Genomic DNA, 22892 nt, shown 5'->3' with positions numbered 1-22892 from the left:
TGCAGGCAAACAAGCAAAATATAGGATTGGAAACTCATTGGTCGGCCATGGAGACAAAGTACAGCAAACAGGACATTCATCAACTTTCCTCCTTTTTGAAATCAAAAATGTCCAGCAGGACTATCCGTTCAGATCTGGTAGAAACCTCTGGGATCCTGATTCAACCATGTGTAGTCTTATCACAAGTAGTTATTATGGAAGAACTGTGACTAAATAGGCATTCCTCCAAGATGGATGGATTCACTGATTCTTGAAAACACAAGAACTGGAGTGCAGAAAAAGGGCAGCAGGTTGCTCTGGACTGATGAGTCAAAGGTTGAAATGTTTTGGCTCTAAAGAACCGAGTTTGTCCACCAAAGAGCTGAAGACCAGTGCATGGATAAATGTCTGCAGGTCACAGTGAAGCACAGCGGAGGTTCCCTATATGTTTGGGACTGCCTTTCTGCAAATGGAGTTGGTAATTTAATCCAAATTGAAGGCCTCCTTACTGCTCAGAAGTACAGGCAGATTCTTATCCATCATGCACTACAATCAGGGTGGTGTCTGATCAGTGTCAACTTCATCTTGCTGCATGACAATGTCTCCAAACACATGACCAAAATTAAAAAAAAAAAAAAAAAACTATCAAGAAATGGAATGGAGAATCCTGCAAAAGATGGTATGGTTTCATGGACCCCTGATCTCCACATCCATCAAAGAGCCAGCCTAGGATTACAAGTAAGTCTGCTCTGGAGCTGAGATATGCAAGGACCCTCAGACACTGGATTACAGTGGACCCAAGAGAAGTCAAATGGTGGTTGATTTCACTGTTTTGTTTTTTCACTTTATTAGTCTTTCTAGGAAGTGTAGCGATTAATAAAAAAATATTCATCTGAAAGGAAAGTTTCACAAAGATACAATGAGAAGTCATAAACTTGACACAGCCAATGACCAGATGCAGGATTTGAGCCCAATTTTCTGGATCTGCAAGGCAGTGGGACTAACCACTACACTTGTTTAAAAGTACCAAAAAAGTAAATAAACAGTCCTGACCAATCATGTTTCACCTGAAGTGGGCGTGGCCCTGACCTCTCTGATGAAGAAACGCAGAGCTGGGTGGGTCTGACGGTAGTTTGTCTTTTCTGGTGATAAAATCTGTCTTCTTTTATCAGTGGAGTTTTTATTCTGTTTTCAAATATATCCATCCATCCATGATCAGGCCTCATTATTACACTACCAGAACCTGGGGACAAGAGCATTACCGGGCACCAGGCAGGACCCATACCTATTTTGGTAATATTTTTCATTTTATATTTAAATATGAAAGGTGCTATAAGAAAAAAACCAACCATGCGAGAAATGCCATGATGAAATGGAGTTTCAGCCTCCCTCATGGAAGCCTATTTATGTTGCCTCTTCCAGTAGACACATCTATCAGCAGATTGTAAATCCCAGTAGACTTGTTTTCATATTCATGTACTAGCAGGAGTGACTAGAGGTTCAGGGTCACACAATCAGGAGTGGCATTTGAACCTGATGCCTCTGTGTTTCCTGTCTAATTACTTTACCCACTAGGCCACACAGCCCACACTCATTCATTTAAGGTAAGATGTAATCTTATTTTTGGGCTCTTTATAGGGCTGAAGTATTTACTAATATTGTCTCAGGTATATGAAAAATATCTGTGGAGGCCAAAATAGGAAAAATGTATTTTGTATTCCCTTGTCAGGTCAGTGGCAGATATGTTGAGATTAAACTGGAGCAATGCTAGTAATCAGCTTAGAAAGATTAATAGTAGACTTGCATGCTCTTCATCCCTTCATTTCAGGGTCTTATTGAAGGTGATTAAGTCTGCTTGAAAGTTGTACCACACCAGCTTAAAGTGATGCTCCTGGGGGGCAACACACAAAAATAAAAAAAAAAACAGTCAAGTTACACTACATGGGAATGGCAGCGTGTGTACAAAGTGATGCTAGACACAGTCAAAGCCAGAGAAAAAGTAAGTCAAACCTGGTTATCCAGTGCCCAGTACAAGGCTGGAAGCCATCCTGAATGGGATGCCAGTCTATTACTGGGCATGTTCTTTTCCACCATGCCACCTAACACATTTTTCTTTGCGCTAAAAAAGAAAAATTTGTCAAGCAATAGTAATGGGACAGTAATGAACCTAAATCCCTGGAGTTGTAAGGACAGAGAACTGCATGCATACAAAGAAAGGATTATAATAGTGCCATAACTGGATTTTCACCAGTCTCCTACACACCATCCCTACTTCATCAGCGAATTCTACCTTTGACTGGCACTACGGGCTGCCCGTAACTGATGAGCAAGTGAGGAGCGAGCTGAGCAGGCTACTCACAGGATAATCTGTGGGACCAGATAGAGTCAAACCAACAGCAATATACCTGCATAGTGCCTCACTGGGACTGGGACCATTATTTTTATCTTTTGACAAAGCAGAAGTTTTAATTTCTTTTAAGTAATTCTGGTGAGTAAATGAGGGGACTGTTGTTGTTTGTTTAAATATTTATTTATTAAACTTCTGTCAAATGCAAAATTTCCCCCTTGTGACAAATAAAGTTGACAAATATCTATCTATCTATCTATCTATCTATCTATCTATCTATCTATCTATCTATCTATCTATCTATCTATCTATCTATCTATCTATCTATCTATCTATCTATCTATCTATCTATCTGGGGTCTGCCAGTATCCAGAGTCACTTTGGAACAGTGTAGTAGTAAATGTCAAGTCTAGTAGGTCAGCTTTGAGAGTACAACAATGTTAGATGCTGATGTGTAGTCTAAAAACATAAACATTCAGGTGTGCCAGGATGGCATAAAGAGCGAGGGATGTGGCAACCTCTTTGGATTGTTTGTGACAATACACAACCTGAAAGCAGTCCAAACTATCTTAAAAATTCTGTAATTTGATTATGCAGTCATTTGGCAAATGATAAAAAAATATTCTAAAATTAGAACAAATTGCTATTCACACTCTTCTATCTTTCTCAACACTGCTCTTTTCTCTGGCAGCAGTCATTTCCTTTCACTTCAACAAACTATACCAGGAGTGCACTCTTTGTAATACTTGTGAACATGCCAAAAGATGAAACGCTGAGGTAATTTACCAGGTGTCTCTTTGCCTTTCATTTCAGCTTTTTGGGGATGCTGTACTTTTGGTGCTCACATAAAGCTTTTTGGGTGGAACTGCATTAAAGGCTTGAAATTTGGTCAACTCTCTGAAGTCTCCATTTACAAGAATTGCAAAAACAAAACAAAAAGTATTGTATTTAAAGTGGCCTGGTAGTATGCACACACATATATATATATACTCAAAAAGGTTTGGGGCAGCCACATGTGAATTATCCCTGGCTGCAATGGGTTTTGAATATTAGACAGAAGTGTTTTCAATGGAGTCCAAAAGTAAACTCCGATTCCCAGGATGCCCTGTGGGCACCACTATACTCCAGGGGACAATATATATATTGTCACGCATGTGTGCATGGGAGCCAGAAGTAGGGTCCAGTTATTGCTGAAATGTCAATGTCTGGGGATAATCATATGCAATAATAATGTCTCCCCTTCCTTGCAGGAACAAATAACATCTAACCAGCTTTTTTCTGGCTACAGACCACACCCTCGGATGACATCACTTCCTCCATCCTACTCTGAGGATCCGGCACTCTCCTCTCTTCAGCTATAAGAAGCGACCGGCTCTTCCCTTGGGCAGTCTTGTATTGGACTCAGTCTTATGAGGTTACTCCTCACTAACAATCTTTCTTTATAGAGAACCTATAATATAAACATCCCCCCAGGATTTTTGTGTAATCAGGATCAGGAAAAAGTGCCAACAGTACGCAACCTGGCTCAACGGGTAATTACTTTCACTAAAGCTCTTAAGCTGACTCCCATATATATACTCAGCAAAAAAAGAAACGTTCCTTTTTCAGGACTGTGTATTTCAACAATAATGTTTTAAAAATCCAAATAACTTTACAGATCTTCATTGAAAAGGGTTTAAACAATGTTTTCCATGCATGTTCAATTAACCATAATCAATTAATTAACATGCACCTGTGGAATGGTCGTTTAGACCTTAACAGCTTACAGAAAGTAGGCATTTAAGGTCACAGTTCTAAGAACGCAGGACACTAAAGAGACTTGTCTACCGACTGTGAAAAACACCCAAAGAAAGATGCCCAGGGTCCCTGCTCATCTGAGTGAACGTGCATTAGGCATGCTGCAGGGAGGCATGAGGACTGCTGATGTGGCTAGGGCAATAAATTGCCATGTCCGCACTGTGAGACGCCTAAGACAGCACTACAGGGAGACAGGAAGGACAGCTGATCATCCTCACAGTGGAAGAGCCCGGATCTCAATCCCATTGAGCACGTCTGGGACCTGTTGGATCGCAGGGTGAGGGCTAGGGCCATTCCCCCCAGAAATGTCCAGGAACTTGCAGGTGCCTTGGTGGAAGAGTGGGGTAACATCTCACAGCAAGAACTGACAAATCTGGTCCAGTCCATGAGGAAGAGATGCACTGCAGTACTTCAAGCAGCTGGTGGCCACACCAGATACTGACTGGTACTTTTGATTTTGAGCCTCCCTTCATTCAGGGACACATTGTGAAACATTTTTAGTTTATGTCTTATGGTGTTGACTCTTTAAGTGTTCATACAAATATTTACACATTAAGTTTACTGAAAGTAAAAACAGTTGAAAGTCAGAGGACGTTTCTTTTTTTGCTGAGTATATATAGTCATACACATGTGGTTGGGAGGCAACTTGAAGGTTCATCAAGTAGTAATTTCACCCCGAGATGAAACTTTGTGCTGTTACCTAATGCACCTTTTTTGTCCTTAACAAATCTGATGAATAGCAGCATCAGTGACATCACTTCTAGATTAGGGTCCTCTGATCCTGCCCCCTCCGCTCTGACATTCTCTTACAGGGTTTCACCACCATCTTTTTGACTTGTATCTGAAAAGACATCTGTTGATTTTGCCTTTTTGGAATTTTCTTTCATCAATTATACAGAGTTTGCCTTCAAGCTGTTCTGACTCTTTATCATCTCTCTGCTATTTTCTTATATATATATATATATATATATATATATATATATATATATATATATATATATATATATGCATGACTTTCTTCTATGCAGCATTGCATCAAGTCCAATCCAAGGTCCTCCCCAAATTCATTCTGTAGTAGGAACAGGCGGTGTGTACAAATTGTAGGGATTTAATTGCTGCTCTAACTTCAAATTCATGGGGAACAATTGAAAGCCCCAATCTGCATCATGAGTGGGGTTCAATGGCTTCCCCATGCCTCTCTGCACTGGGTAGACACACAATGATCCATTCAGTGTAGTGCATCTGCAATGCCAGACACCTAAGGGCATCACAGACTCATTGGTCAATGTCACGTTTCACTACTGCGTGAGAGACTGCTTGGAATTTTTTCTGCTATACGTTGCCACGAATACAACCAATAAGTGGATCTGATAGCAAAGAATTAACAGTACAATCATCTTAAACCCTAAACCCATTTTCTGCATCTTTTCTCTGCCTCATGCCTTATGTCACCACATTATATATACAGTAAGTATGCATCATTCTGCATAATTCAAAATCCCGATTGTAAATTGTCCATAACTAGTGAATAGCTGCTTTACGAACAAATGGCCTTACAGTGTGAAATTTCAGAACTGAAGTAGTCATTTACCTGCCCATATAAACCTTGATCCTTTCCTGGCAGCAGCAGGTATGGAGCAAGAAGCAGCACAGTGCGAGACACAAGCCCTCAGAAGAAGCACTCACCACTGCCATGCTAATTTACAGTTATTCATGTTTTGGAACACTCATAAGAGCATTGGATAAACGCTGACCAGGCCTATAATGAAACCAAGTATGTTGGCCATACCAGGCCAGTCATGGGCTCGAATATTAAATGTAGTTACATGAGTAGATTCCTCACCTTAAATCATTTGTACCTACTTAGACTCAGCTGAGAACACACATTTTTGCTTTTACTCAAACTTCAGGACATGAACTTTTCAATTGCCTGAAAGCATAAGTTATGGCTTCTAGTTGGATATTTAATCTCCAGCAGAGTCAAGCTCATAATTACCTGAGAAATGCTGCATATTCATTACAAAAGTCTCCTAATTTCAGACAGGCTGCTTTATGGAAGCATGAAGGCAGAGGAAGACACGAGGAGGACTGCTTGATATATGAAGCCAACCTTTATGACATCTAATAACATTTTATAGTCAAATATTCAGCTGTCTGCAGCAACGAAAACCGAGACAAGACAAAGTGCTGCCAACTGCTTTGTGGACATTTTTAGATCAAAGATGCATTGTCCTGCCATTATCATCATTTAGCAAACATCAATCTTGGAGAGATGCTGGCACTGCATCTATGGAATCCAACACCTAGAGTACAAAATGAACCTGCAATCATTTGGCAAGGGTGGACATTCAAAGGTGTAGAGACTCGCAGCTCAGATTTTACATCCTGTATACAAACACAAACACACTCTATGCACAGATATACATGCTGTACACACACACACACACACACACACACTGTCTACTCTTACATATACTGAATTAAAAACATCCCACAGAGCCCACTGGGAGAAGACATCTGAGGCAGACCCAGGACACTCTGGATGGATTATATGTCTTGACTGGGCTGGCAGTGTCCGAGAATTCCCTATAAATAAAAGCCAAAGGTAGCTTAATTGGTCACCATGACCCTCATTAGCACAAATGGAATAAAAACAATATATATAATATTGCATATAATAATATTACACACACACACATATATTTTTTACTCTCATAGTATATATACAGTATACATGTATACATACAGTATATATACATATATGTGTATATATATTGTGGCTGTGTGCAGGAATGACAGGTCAGGATGCATTGAGGACATTTTGTGGTGCCAACCAGGTTGTCCCTTTTATTGGCTAGTGACAGCTAAAATAAAATGAAACCCTAACAAAAATAATATTTGTACATCTCTTCAGCAGGGATTGCAGAAACAAAAAAGGTTTACTGTCGCTCTAGTGGAGCTCTGTCCGGCGGGTTGTTGTGGATCAGTAATGACACCTCCTTCCACGATGCCCAGGATTTTATGGCAGCTGGACCAGAAGGGGTGGGGTTGAATGCCATCACTGGACATTTCCTCAGCACTGTTGGAAAAGAGCGAATGACAGCATTAATGGCAGTGCCCCCTCTTGTCTCAGCAGGTTATTACATACCTCGAACGGGCCTGTAAGGAGCTCCTCCAATGTGCATTATATAAATATATATATATATATATATATATATATATATAGTCACGCACGCGTGAACTAGCTCATGCTCACCTCTTAGGTGCCCACCTTGGGGCCGAGAAAACCTTAGAGAGAATAAAGCTCCGCTTTTACTGGCCCGGGATCAATGAGTAGGTCTTGCGTTTCTGCCAGTCCTGCCCGGGTTGTGTGATTTGCCAGATACCTAGGAGGGACCGTGCTCCTCTCGTTCCCATACTGCTAATTGATGTTCCCTTTGACAGAATGGGGTGGATTTGGTAGGACCCCTGGAACCCTCAAATCGTGGCCATAAATATATATTGGTCATGGTTGACTATGCAACCCGATACCCAGAGGCGGTTCCCTTGGGAATTGGTCAACCTGTTTTCTAGAGTGGGTATACCCGAAAAAGTCCTCACGGACCAGGGTACACCCTTTACCTTGGATACGTTCAGGGAGGTTGCCAGGTTACTCCGTATTAAGCACCTGAAGACGTCTGTCTATCACCTGCAAACAGACGGGTTGGTGGATCGCTTTAACCAGACTCTTAAACAGATGCTACGCAAGGTAGTCAACGTGGACGGTAGAAACTGGGACCAGCTCTTACCACTCGTGCTTTTTGCTTACCGGGAAGTACCCCAGGCCTCTACAGGTTTCTCCCCTTTTGTGTTATTATATGGACAACAACCCAGAGGACTATTGGATATAACAAAAGAAGGTTGGGAAGCAGAGGCCCTACCCTCCACCAATATATTAGAGTATGTGGCACAACTGCACGACAGGATCAATAAAATTAGGCCAATCCTAAAGGACAACGTGACTCGTGTGCAAACAGCGCAAGCTCGGTGTTACAATCATAACTCGGTACTCCGGGAGTTCCACCCGGGCGATCGAGTGATGGTGCTCGTTCCTACCTCCCATTCTAAATTATTGGCTCATTGGCAAGGACCCTACGAGGTTAAAGAAAGAAAGGGACTCGTCGATTATTTGGTTAAACAACCAAATCGTCGGCCGAGCGAGAGGATCTACCATGTAAATTTATTAAAACCTTGGAAAGACAGGGAGGAGTCTCCCGACACTCATAGACCCCTCTCCCTATTCGCGTGCACATCTGCCCTTAACCTCGGTGATGAGCTGACACCCCTACAATGGCAGGAATTAACCCAGGCAATCCTGGCCGTTCCCGAAGTAGTAAGCGAGTCACCGGGCCGGACTTCATTGATTGAGCACGATATCGTCACGGCACCCGGAGTTATAGTCCAGGAGAGACCCTATAGACTCCCGGAAGCAAAATGCGCCGAAGTGGAACTTGAGGTTCAACGGATGTTGGACATGGATATTATTGAAGAGAGCCATAGTCCCTGGTCCAGTCCTATTGTCCTCGTTTCTAAGCCAGGCGGCTCCTGCAGATTTTGCAATGACTTCAGACGTCTAAACCAGGTCTCCAAGTTCGATGCCTACCCCGATGCCCCGGATAGATGACCTTATTGAATGCTTGGGTACGGCTCGATATCTGACTACCCTTGACATGACAAAAGGGTACTGGCAAATTCCCTTAACGGCATCTGCCAAGGAGAAAACTGCCTTCAGCACCCCTAGTGGACACTGGCAATATAAGGTCCTCCCATTTGGACTGCACGGGGTCCCAGCGACCTTTCAGCGTGCTAAAGCCCCACCAGTCCTATAGTGCCGCCTACCTGGATGACGTAGCCATCTATTCCAGCACCTGGAAGGAGCATCTATTGCAGGTATCCACTGTCCTCACGACACTAGCGAAGGCCGGCCTCCGCATAAACCCCCGTAAGTGTTTCTTTGGTCTAAAGGAGGCCAAGTATTTAGGCTACCTAGTGGGACGAGGACAGGTGAAACCACAATGTTCCAAAATAAAAGACATCCTGGAATGGCACCGTCCGAATACCAAGAGACAGGTGCAGGCTTTCTTGGGGTTAGCAGGGTACTACCGCCGGTTCATGCCCCGCTTCTCTGAAAGAGCAGCACCCTTGACTGATTTAACGAAAAAAGGCGCTCCCTTATACGTGGTATGGAACGAAAAGGCGGAACATGCATTCAGTGACCTAAAAAAGGCCCTGACATCGGCACCAGTATTGAGAACCCCGGATTTTGCTATTCCTTTTATTCTCCACACCGATGCTTCGGATACAGGCCTGGGCGCCGTGTTGAGCCAAAGTATCGATGGTATCGAGTACGGCGTAATGTACCTGAGCCGGAAACTGCTGGACTGGGAGACCCAGTATACAGCAGTGGAGAGGTAAGCCTTAGCCATTAAGTGGGCGGTGACACATTTACGTTACTACCTGTTGGGTCACGAATTCATTCTGGTGACTGATCACGCAGCTCTTCAGTGGATGTCACTGCACAAGGAGTCGAATCCCCGAGTCACCAGGTGGTTTCTGGATTTGCAGCCATACAAGTTCACCATCACTTATTGTCGTGGCAACCTTCAGGCCAATGCCGATTCCCTCTCCCGACCTCTCAGTTCGGTCCGCCCGACCTGACGGGTCTGGGCTGAGGGGGAGGTCGTGTCACACGCGAGTAGGGGGCCGCGGACGGACCTTAATACGATCGGGAAGACATACGCCAGGAGGGAGTGGCGGGGTACTAACCTTTCTATCTTACAGAAGAAAAGACGCACCGCTGCCGTGAGCCTACCTCCTACAGCTTCCCGCAGTACGCTACTTCCGTCCTTCCTCTGTCCACTACCCATGACGTCATCAATCCCATCATCCACCATGGCTCCTACCCAGCATTCCTCCACTTCTGGCCCCTCCTACATAAATACTCCGCCGACGCCATCTTTGGACAGTCAAAACCCATACTGATTGTTTTCATGTACTTTGACCGTAATAATTCATATTGTGAATTATTTTTCAGTATACGTGGCCGGAAACCCCAAACCTTTATGCTTGTGTCTGCTTTCTGTTTTACAATATATATATATATATATATATATATATATACACTAGGGGGCTGTGCCCTCTGCTCGCCTACTGGAGGGGGTGCTGTGAGCCAGCCACTTCGCGTCTCTACCGCTCGCATCGCGAAGGGGGGGCTGAACGCACATTAAGGAGATGCAGTCGGATCAGCTGCTGTCTTGCTGCTGCTGCTGCCGAACTGCGTGTTCTGCTTGTCGCGCTGCACGTAGATCATTTAAAAGCCTGTGCAGCAGTTGTCCTTTTGTCTCACACCCTTGTCTCACGCGATGTTAAAGTGTCTCTCACGGGATGTTAGTGTCGCCGAGAAAATTACATATCGTCTCCTTCTAAGCCTTTCAAGATTTTTTTATACTAGATATATAAATATGTTAATATATGTATGTACAGTATATATATATGTATATATTGTCGCAGTAGGGGGCAGTAGTGCTCCCTTGAACCCTCAGGTACCACGTCAAACACCTGGTAAAAGTGCCACAATAATTCTTTTTATTATAATAATTACATGCACTAAGCACCCTCCACTCCACACTATTCATAAATCAATACTCAATAACTAATCAATAATCACAATCCTCCACTCCCAGACGCGTTGCCCTCCTACCACCCAGCTCAGCTCTCCGTCTGGGAGTTCCCAGAGTCCTTTTATTCCCCCTGACCCGGAAGTCTTTCTGCCCAACAGTTCCACAAGTCCTTATTCCTTCCGGGTCAGGGTAAACAGTACTTTTCTTCACCCCGGAAGACCATCGCTCTTCCTGTGACGAACTTCCGGGTCATGATGTCCAAATGAGTCTATTGGCCTCCCGACAGCGACTCCCAGTGGCCCCCAAGGTATCCAGCAGGGCTGTGTATAAAAACTACATAGTCCATGAGACCCTGCTGGAATTCGGGGCCCGTATATGCTCTCGGGAGAGCTCCTCCTAGCGGCCAGGGGGTGAGGGCCGGAGTAAAATGCCGGCAATCCACCACAATATGTATGTAGTATATATATATATATAGATAAAAATATCTATACTAATAAAAGGCAAAGCCCTCACTCACTCACTCACTCACTCACTCACTCATCACTAATTCTCCAACTTCCCGTGTGGGTGGAAGGCTGAAATTTGGCAGGTTCATTCCTTACAGCTTCCTTACAAAAGTTGGGCAGGTTTTATATCGAAATTCTACGTGTAATGGTCATAACTGGAAGCAGTTTTTCTCCATTTACTGTAATGGAGATGAGCTTCAACGCCGTGGGGGAGTTTCGTGTGACATCATCACGCCTCCCACGTAATCACGCAGTACATAGAAAACCAGGAAGACCTCAAAAAAGCGCTGAAGAAAACATGCATTATATAATTGAGAAGGCAGCGAAACAATAAGAAGCGAGCGAAAGTGACATATACAACCATATTGATGAGTTCTGCTACTTCGGAAACAAAGCATGATGTAAACCTACACTTTAAATTAAGTTCATAGACAGGCTGCCGCTGGCGTTTGTAATTTAGTGCCTGCCCATATAAGGCCGTCCGTCAGCGGCAATCCAATAGCAAACTGCCACGGGTAAATATTCACGGGTGAAGGACTGTGCTTATGGAGAGGAAGATGAGATGGTCAGGGTGGTGTTTGACACAAACTCAGCGAAACTGCGAGAGAAAGTTTTAAGTGCCAGGACTAAGGTAACATTAAATACAGCCATGGACATAGCACGAGATGGCACCAGCACAGCTGGGAACCTTCGATGCATGTACACCGAGTGGCTCACGTGAACTGACGCAGTGCACAGATAAAAAGCAACAGTTCCAAAGAGCGCTGAACAAAAACCGAATTACACAATTGAAAAGGCAGCAAAAAATATGAAGCGTCTGATACATATAAGCATATTCATAAATCCAACTACTGCGGAAACAAAGCACACGTTGGAAAAAGTCAATGTCCCGCTAAAGGAAGACAGTGTAAAAAAACCCGCATGCAGTGTGTCAGGTCTCAGATAAAGAAGAAGACGAGCTGTTTATTGATGCAGTAAGAAACGAATCGATGAATGAAACCTGTCATCTTTACAACGATTGACAAACACGGAATGTAACTTGAACACAACACATCCTACAAATACGAACCTGATTGAAAGAAATAATGATAATCAAATCCTTGATGACAGCAACACTCAGTAACACTCACAAAACAAATACTGTATATTGACAGTCATGTTACGTTATTTTTAAAATGTTCCCTTTTCTTTTCTAGCTTTTTAACACACTACTTCTCGCTGCGATACGGTATATATATATATATATGTATATATATATATATATATATATATATCCCGATCTACATACTCGAATAATGGATACTTTATTCGCCATCAATGATTGTTTTGGTAAAGCCATACTCAGTGTATTCATTAGATGAACGGTAAAAAGTAAAGCGAGGGAGGATGACTTATTGAGGCATGCAGGCTGTAGTGCGCGTCAACTCTATCTGAATTGCGCGATCACATTTGAAAAAATATATCTTTTCAAGTTCTATTTAGTCCATATGTGTCAAACTCAAGGGCAGGGCCACATCCGCCCGGCGTAATTATATCCGCCCCGAGATCATTTTATATACTGTATTATTGTTATTAAAGCCGGGTATATGAAGCGCTGGTAACACAATAAACTACAGATCCCATAATGCAGCGCTTCAGCTGCCTTGCCGAACACTTACCGCGTTAATCAAGTCTACCTTATGATGCTGCAAGTTATTGCGAAGCTAGCTCACACGATGCTGAAGAGAAAAGTTGATTCTGAAAGTGGAGCGTTTAAAACCGATGGGAGGCTGAGTATATGTTTACTGAACCCGTGTGTCTCATTTGTGGAGCTAATGTGGCTGTAATTACAGAATTTAATCTAAGACGGCACTATGAGACAAAACATCAGGGTAACCTGAATGCAATGCAGAAGATACAGAAAGCAGCATAATTAAATAAGAATCTGACACTTCAGCGGACGTTTTAACCGTGCACAATCACAAAGTGATTTCAAGTGAAGCTGCTTTTATGGGAGACACAAATGCACCAGTGCAATTTGCCCCACTTTCCCTGTTGCCAAGTAATGTTAAACCAAGTCGTCACTACGGTGTTCCCAAATACGCACTTTGCTGATAAACTGAGCGCACTGCGCACTGAGTTTGCACGGCGCTTTGGTGACTTTGAAGAACAAAAAAAGTCCGTCTACATGCGGCTCGAACCTTGTGCATGTTTGGTAGCACATATCTGTGTGAGAAGCTCTTCTCAGTGATAAAGACTAACAAAACAGCACACAGGAGTCGCCTCACTGATGAGCACCTGCAATCCATCCTGAGAATCTCCACAACACAGAACCTCACAGCAAACAGAAACGAACCTGTGGCCAAAAAAGATGCCAGGCGTCCAGCTCTAAAATGACATATGAGCAAAGACAACTGAATGATTTGATTTGTTATTGCTGAAAGGAACACATTTTATTTATATTTCCAGGTTTTGTTATGCAGCATGTTCATATTTGAATTTGTATAATTTTGACAGGATATATTTTTATGGAGAGCAAAATCTTTTGGGATATTTAAAATCTAAGTTTATTTTTATATAAAATTACATAAGAGTAAAGAAATTTGAATGTTTGTTCTTTTAACGTTTACTTTATTTCTAACTTGTATAATTTAGACAGGATATATTTTTATGGAGAGCAAAATATTATAAGTTGTTTAAGGTTTGAGTTGATTTATTCACGAATAATATTCCTGTCTGTTTTTACCATTCCTACCAAAGATATTTCTGTCGACTAAATAAAAATTCCTTCTATTTAAAATTTAAATAGAACTTGAACAAATACGATAGTTCATAATATCCACGCAGACTTGCACGTAAGAGCGGGAGTCATCCGTTTTAACAAGCAGCGTATTGCACTGATACGAAATAGCTCTGTGTGTATATATGTAGATATGTATGTATATGTATATATGTTTATATATGTGTGTGTGTATGTATGTATATATATATGTATTTGTGTGTATATATATGTGTATGTATGTATGTATGTATGTGTGTATGTATTTATGTGTGTTTGTATATGTATGTGTATATATGTAGATATGTGTATATGTATAGATATGTAATATATATATGTTTATGTGTGTGTGTAAATATATATATATATATATATATATATATGACAACAACACTCATCACTCACAACAGTGACAAAACAATTACATTGACAATCATGTTACGTTATTTTCAAAATGTTTCCTTTACTTTTCATTGCTATTTTAACACACTACTTCTCCTCTGCGCCTTGGTATTTTGCTATATATATATATATATATATATATATATATATATATATATATATATATATATATATATATATATATATATATATATATATATATATATATAGTATATATATATATATATATATATATATATATTTTATATATAATATAATATAAAATTAATATATGAACATATAATATATATTTAAATAATACAGAACACATGATGGCCAGTCTCTAAAAAGAAGAAGATACTTGGATCACGCATGGAGATGAGCACATTGCCTATTGTGCAGCTTCTTCTCCTTCTTCAAGTATCTTCTTGCACTTTGGCCTTTCCCTTCCTTCGGGATTCTTGTTATTTACAGCATCGCAGAGTTTCAAGCCTCACTGGCCAGAGTGTTCAGGTGTCTGTGACATTCTAACACTCAGAAAATGTAACATGTGGTGGAAAGGCTGGACATCATCCATCTCAAAAATGTGATCGTAAAAGATTAAATGAACCTAGAAAAGACACTCAGAAAACCTTCCTTGGGGGCATTACAAGCCAATACCTTATCCTGTAAACTTTTTAAACCTTATATGTTATTATATGCACAGTGTGTGTGTGTGTTTTATTTTTCTTTTTGTGCTTTAATTACACCCACTGTAGAGCAGTCCTGTTTAATTGTTTCCTTGTAACTCTAGGGTCCTAGGTTCAATTCTAGAAATATTTACTGGATGGAGCTTTTGTGTTCTCTCTGTGTTTGTGTTGCTTTTCCTGAGGTTGCTTAATATTCCCCTCACACCCCAAGGTTTTGTGGGTTACATTAATTTGTAACTCCACCCTATACTGGTCTGGTGTGTGTGCTTATGTGTGACCATGCTGTTTGATGGACTGCCACTCTATTTACGATTAGTTCTTATTTCAGGCTATGACTCTGTGATAAAATGGTGAGTTCAGAAAATAGATGGTTGTATGGCCATCATGAGTTCAGTATGATCAGTGCTTGTACTTGACCAAGGTGGGGATAATTGAGAATGACTGGGGTCATTAAAGACCTGAGCAACACAGAAAAGCATGGAAAAACCCCATGCTGAGTTGGGTCTGTACTCCCAAAGTGATAGCAGGCAAACATAAGTGTGTGGATCATTTATTTCATTTTTCATAATTTAAAATAATGAACTTCATTTGTGCACTTTTATGGATGTCTTTTTGGATGTGAGAAGAGTGACAGAGTACAAAAAGGAAAACCCATGCAGACAGAAATACAAAGAGTAACAAGGCTTGGGATTTAAACCTTGGAAGCTGTATCTGTGAAGAAATGCTAGCTACTTGGCCGCCATGCCACTCTACATCTGACAGCATAAAAATTAATTGACAAAACAAAATCAGTGAACACTCCTTCAGTGTAATTTAGATCATCTGATGAAAGATGGCAACATCTCTTGTGTTGAGCAGGCGGCTAATTTTTACCTCAAGTGTTACCCTGTTGTGTGAAAGCACAAGCCAGCAGGAAAACAGACTCCCAAAAATAAAACACAAACAGCGTTATTCTTGGAGTGCATTATTCTGCTTTTTTAGAATAGCCTTCCTAACTCAACATGTGCTGAACGTGTAAAATACTGATTGGTGTGAGCAATGGGGGAGGATTGGAAGCTGCTGGGACTTCCAGAGAAAGAAAACAATTGGTCTGCTGGCCTGCTTCAGGACCACATGGAGGCAAACTCAAGCCAAGAAATGGACACAGAGGACATACCTGCAAGATGCTCTAAGTGTGAGGTCCACAAAAAAGTTCCATCAGGTAGGCCAACCTGGACAAACCCAATGATCATTTTACAATTATCAGGACTTTTTTTCTTAGGGTTCCACCTGCCCACCTTCAAAGTGAGCCACAATGCTGTCCACCTTCAGTTGGGGCAATCTGTCCCACTACTCTTATTTTTTAAGGTGTGTAAGACTTGTTACAGACAAATCAGATCTATCTATCTATCTATCTATCTATCTATCTATCTATCTATCTATCTATCTATCTATCTATCTATCTATCTATTATAATGGATAGTCATAACGGGAGGACTAGAGGAGCAGGAATATGCAGGGCACTACCTCCCCCTGAGCGCCAGATGGCAGCTCACATGGGTTGTGGCAGCATTAATTTTCCCGCAGGGCATTATAGAAATTGTTGTGTAACTCAGCCCTGTTGGGTGCCATGGGACTCCACACTTACCCGGAAATCCTCCTAGGCCAAGCCTTCGAGACACTGGAAGTACTTCTAGGAATCACATAAAAGGAGCCAAAAGAACTCTACTCAGGGAGTCAGAGTCAGGAGGATGTAGGATGAAGTTCACCAGAGGAGGAGTGGAGGCAGAAGGACAGATAGAGATGATGAGAAGGAAGGCAAAGACAAGGTACAGTATTTGTTATGGTGCTTTGTAGTGTGCATGGTGCTGAACTGGTGGGAAACGATTCTGGAAGTATTTTCAACTGAATAAATGCCTCTGTGTTGTAGGGACGTGCTTGACATCTGTTTGTGTCAGGTTTGGACGGCTGGTATGCCCCCTGTTGGTCACACTGTATGTATCTAAAGTTCTACAGGTCTGAATGTTCCTTTCTTCTTCTTCTTCTTCTGTTGAGGATTTTAAGAAGTGAATATGCCCTGAGTCAGAGGTTCATGGAGGCCAGTGTATCCTTGTCTTTGTTAGTTTTTATTTTACTGATCCTCGAGTCAATGTTTCAGCTGGTACCCTTGGGTAGAGCTCATCCATAAATTCCTTTAGACAATTTTCTGCCATCTGGTTTTTGCTCACTTCTTTATGAACCTACCAAAATGGACAAGATCGCATTAATTTTTGGCAACATTTTCAGTGCATAGGCAATTAGACACCTGCAGCTGTAATGATTCATCCACGACCATCTCTTCATCCTTTATCAAACTCTCATGATCAATTCAATGCTATGGATAAGCCAGATCCTATCCTGACAACATCAGAGTTAAAGCAACAACTACCTATGAATAGAAGTCCATTTTAGGGCAAATGTTTTATAAAATTTCATTAGTAAAATATAAAATACTAAGTATGAAGACAGGTAATAGAATAAATTTAAAAATATTTGATAGCCATATGTGTACCTTCATCATTCCCCCTACACCTTTCTTCAATATCCATGTATGTCTCAACATCTGTTGCTCAGTGCTTCTTCTCTCGAATGCATTCCTATAAAATCTTCATATCAGACTGTGTGATTTCAGGGCACCTTGCTCGTGTTTTGTTCACTTTTTGATTACCACCAGTGGTAGACGAGCCCCCATTACCTGCTGTGAAAACATCAATCATATTCTTCCAAACACTTCTCATTTTGGAAGGCGACTCTCAACATTCCTCCTTCCACCTTTCCTCGGGGTCAACTTGTGTGTCAGCTTCCCTTGCCCAGAACTTCCTCTCTCAGTTGTGTTTCACCGAGCAACCAAATCCAAACTAACCAATCAGACCAAAGCCAAACTGACCAATCAAATTGCTTGGAGAGACCAGGCACATACACACAGAGGCAGTAGCATTTTATTATACGGTAGTTAAGTATCACAAGATTATCTGTTAATTATGACAGTTGGCAATGAATGGTACTACTCTCATTCTGGAACCATGAGTTGACGCCACCGTTAGTGTAGAAGCAATTAACATAAAAACATATAAATAATTAACATAATGAATGTGCCAGCCTGGACAGTGTCAATGTTTGACTGCAGGGACATATCACATGGTAGAGGTCACAGGGTCCAACATTGTGCCATCCCTCCTTAGTTAACGTCCAGCCTCAGTGTGTAGCTAAGGTAACTCATTTTAACTTTACCCTGGCACTTCCTTTTGTTTTTTCCAGGAAGAAAAATATCTTTCTTTGCAAAATATTAGGGTCTTGATCAATATCAAATTCTTGCACTTTATAACCAGTTTATGCATTTGCAATGGAAAGAGAACAGTGGCTGCCATTTATGAAACTCAGTAGGCCTGTTTCTAGAAATATATGTAACACAGCATTCTAAAGGTGGCTTATTATGGATGGAGCCTCTGCTGGCAGTTTAGAAAATAAAAGCAGGAACCAACTGGGTGCTGATCTATTGCAAATATTTCTTATTAAACAAAAATTCCTTTGGCAGAATTGAACACTTAACTACTCATGCTGGTGTATTTTGTACACCAGTCTCAGTTATTTGTATCCAACGTCCTTTTACTTGAACCTACCGGCAACATCCGCCATCCATCCTTATGTATATATGACAACAGATGTTGATGTTCTTCTTGCAATGACTTTGTCTGTAAAGAACATTCAACAACTGAAGTGAAATGTGATCCATGTGTGTGGATGAAAGCGTGACTGGTGACGAATGAGCACTGGAGAAGTAGATGAAGTTTATTTTCAGTGTCATACTATTCAATAATATGGTATTAAATTACATTAGAAACATGTACAATTTAAAATTATTGGAATATTTTATATTAAAATCTCACACCATGCATATAAATAGCCATTTTAATGCTGGTGCATAAAGTACACCCTGTGAGTATTTATGAGATGCGAAATGGTGCGAGTAGTTAAGGGTTAACAGAAATTGGAAACAGACAGCGCCCCCTAGCTGGACATTATATAATATGACCAATTCAAACCTTGTGCTCTGGTCTGCAAGTAGCTGAGGCCATTCGCCATCAACTCAGCCTTTGAGTTCATAGCACGAATTTTATTTCTAAACTGACCCGTGGCAATACAATAAAAATACAAAACCTCAAAAAATCTAATATGGTAGAGCAGTATAAATAGCAAATCTCAAAAACCCTACTATGGCCAAGGAATATGCTAGCATTGCCTTGGACTCCCATGTCAGTGGAACAAGCACTTGTTAAATGTTACCATCCACACTTGTCCATCTGCAGCTGCCGCCTGCTTGCAGACCCTCCACTCCCACCAACAATGCCTATATGAAAAATGATTCTGCTTTTAAACCCGTGACCCATGACATTAGTAATTTAGCACAAGCAACCAGAATAAAGAAAGCTATTAAGTTATCAGTGTTTCCTGGGTGACTTTTTACATCCCCTCAGTGTCCTTTAACCTTCCTCTTTGAACTTTTAAAATTATGAACCGTTCCTTCCTTGCAAAGATTCATTTGTCATCCATGTCTTTATTTTTGGGGGGTGCATTTAAAGCAGATGAATAATACTGACAAAAAATACCAAATGCTAGACACCCCAATTGATCTTTTGTATAGAGCCATTAGCAGCATGCACCATCAAAAGGTGCTATATAGGGAGCGATATTTGTAGAAAATGAATATGAGAGTGGTACAGGAGTCAGGTTCAGGTGATAAGTGCACAGGTAATGATTCGCAATGACCATCATCAGAGGGTGCTATGCACTGATATGAGCTCATTACTCTTGGGGAGCAGATAAAGGACAATCGGGGACCTGTGGTAGACAGAGCAGGAATCCTCCATATGGTTAGGTGAAAGCATGAAGACCTGCCATGTTGTTCCCACTTTGTAATGGACAGTTCGTAAGGACCAAGATTAGGATTACAAGGACAACTGGAAACTATAGAGGAGACCCAAGTCATCCTAATCCATTCCCACCCCAGACGTGATGTGTGGGCTTCAGCCAGCCCCTTCTAGTCATAAGGACAGTGAGCTTTGGAAAGTAGAGACAAGAGCTCATCTGGCATGATGAGACAAGTCAGGAGGAAGGAGAGAAGGTGGAAGGAGCAAGCAGGAGTTTCCACTCTAGTAGGCAGTAGGAGCAGGCATCTTACCTTGGGTTCAAACCATGTTTGATGTGTTCACCTTATTTTCTAGGTAATGTAGTCTGCCACACTCTGTACCCTCCTAGATGTCACATTCTGGAACAAAACCGTTTTCCTTTAACTTATTTCAACCTTCTTATTGTAATTCGAAAGTCAAACTTCTGCTCGAGTGTGACCTTTCCATCCTGAAATACAGTATCAGAAACACAAGTTAAGCAATACAGTCAGTCAGTCATTGTCCAACCCGCAATATCCAAATACAGGGTCACGGGGGTCTGCTGGAGCCAATCCCAGCCAAAACAGTGCGCAAGGCAGGAACAAATCCCAGGCAGGATGCCAGCCCACCACAGGGCACACACACCCACACACTAGGGACAATTTAGGATCGCCAATGTACCTAACCTGCATGTCTTTGGACTGTGGGAGGAAACCAGAGCACCCAGAGGAAACCAATGCAGACACGGGGAGAACATGCAAAATCCACGCAGGGAGGACCTGGGAAGGAAACTCAGGTCTCCTTACTGTGAGGCAGCAGCACTACACACTGCACCACCGTGCTACCCTAAGCAATACAATAAAATCAAAAACATCAATTCATTAAGAAAGCTACTTAGTTCAAATTAAGGTTGTAGGAGGCAGAGTCCATCCTGCCAGCATCACATGCAAGGCAGATACCACCCTTAGGCAGTGTGCCAGACCCTTGTAGGGCACAATCGACAGTAGTGCTACTACTACATTCACAACAGACCAAATTAGCATCACTCTTCAACCTAACACACAAATCTGTTCTGGCTCGAAAAGAAAATTAGAGTACTAGGGAAACAAACAAATAAACCAGCAAATGGAAGGAGAACGTTCAACCTCCACGCGGACAGTGACAGGCCTTGGACTTGAAGTCAGTGTCCTTCACACCTCCACTACACCATCCAAAATCACATACAGTCAAATATAAAAGAAAAAAAAATTACAAGGCACTCATTAATATCAAGAGGAGCGTGGAAGAAACTGTCACACAAAAAAGAGGATTCCTTTTAACACCAAAGCAGAAGGTAGGAATCGACCCTGGATGGAACGCCAGCACATTAACATTAGGGGACACATAATGCATCACTTACAAAGCCCCCTTAGCCCAGTTGATTGACACGTGCAGCCAGACTCTGTCAAGATAATACTGAGCCGAAGCCAGGAACCAACCCTGGACAATAAGACGTGATAGAACCATTTAAAGTTCACACATGCCTTTTACCTAACTTACAGTCCTGGAAATCAGAATCTGTTAACTCGGCAGAAGACAGGACCCGATCCTTTATGGGACAGCAGTGAATTACAACTAATATTACAACAACGTAACGTAAAATTCACAAAGCCCATTAATTCAAGTCAATGTTACATTGGGCCAGAGCCCATCCTAGAATACTGGGCAGCCTGGGATGAGATGCCACTCCATTAAAATTAATGCATACAAAAAAGCTGAAGATCAAAGAGGGTTTAAAGAGAACATTTTAAAAATTTTAAAAGGGATTGAAGGATATTTTTTTTTTCACAAATGTCACCGGCTGTGGTAAAGGTAAGTCACACATCTGGATGGATCTGGGATACATAACACATAATGGGAACAGAAAATTGTTACGTCAAATTGTTCTCTCACTTGACGAGTATAAAAGCTTTGAGGTCACGTTTGCTGTCGGTCACAGACACTTAGGAGACACTTTCAGGGCTCCTGCAAGGTAAGCAATTTTACCCCGGGATGAGAGAGGGTGCAGTTGCTAACTCCCTCTTCTTCTCTTCCTTTTCTTTTTACTGGGGAAAATGTAAATATATAAAAAGGGAAAGGGAATTCAGAAAATGGATAAAGGATGTTAGTTATTATGGCACATACAGTATGTACAATGTATACGAAGTTCATGAGGGTTTCATTCATTAGGAAACATGATTGGCAATTTGGTAGAATTATTAAAATATGTTGTTATCATTAGTCTCAATTTCAGATTTAGTATATTGAGGGACATGAAGTTACCTACCACCCTTTCAGAATTTCATTTTTGTCAGGATATTTTTAAGCACATTTATTTTTGTCGTTGGATTGGGTGTTTCTTGATATAATCATGAGGTGTAAAAGGGAGACCAGAGACTTAAACCTGGAGTAGTCCAGGGCAGCCAGGGTCAGCTGAGGGTCTGTTCTACTGATACACAGAAACAAATGAAATCATAAAAAGTTAATAATTACATCTATCTAGTGTTAAAAAAAAATGTTAGTGCTTTACATTAACAGTGGGGTTCAACAACCTCAGCCACTTACCAGTGTGCAGCAGATACCTGGATAATCGGTGAAGACAGCCATTTATGCACTGGTGCACTCACCACACATTAGATGTTAGGTGGTGAAGGGGTGAGAGGGATAGTTAGCCAATGGAAGGCAGGGGATGATAGGGGGACATAATGGACAAGGCTGTGATGGGCAGTTTAGACAGGACATTGGAGTAAACCCTACTCTTTTCAAAAGATGTCCCAGAATCTTTTAGGACCATGGAGAATCAGGACCACACAGTCCCTGTCACTGCACTCTGATCCACACACTGATGCCCCTT

This window comes from Polypterus senegalus, chromosome 13 (genome assembly GCF_016835505.1).
Source record: "Polypterus senegalus isolate Bchr_013 chromosome 13, ASM1683550v1, whole genome shotgun sequence".
NCBI classification, from domain to species: Eukaryota; Metazoa; Chordata; class Cladistia; order Polypteriformes; family Polypteridae; genus Polypterus; species Polypterus senegalus.
This window is presented reverse-complemented; position numbering follows the sequence as displayed.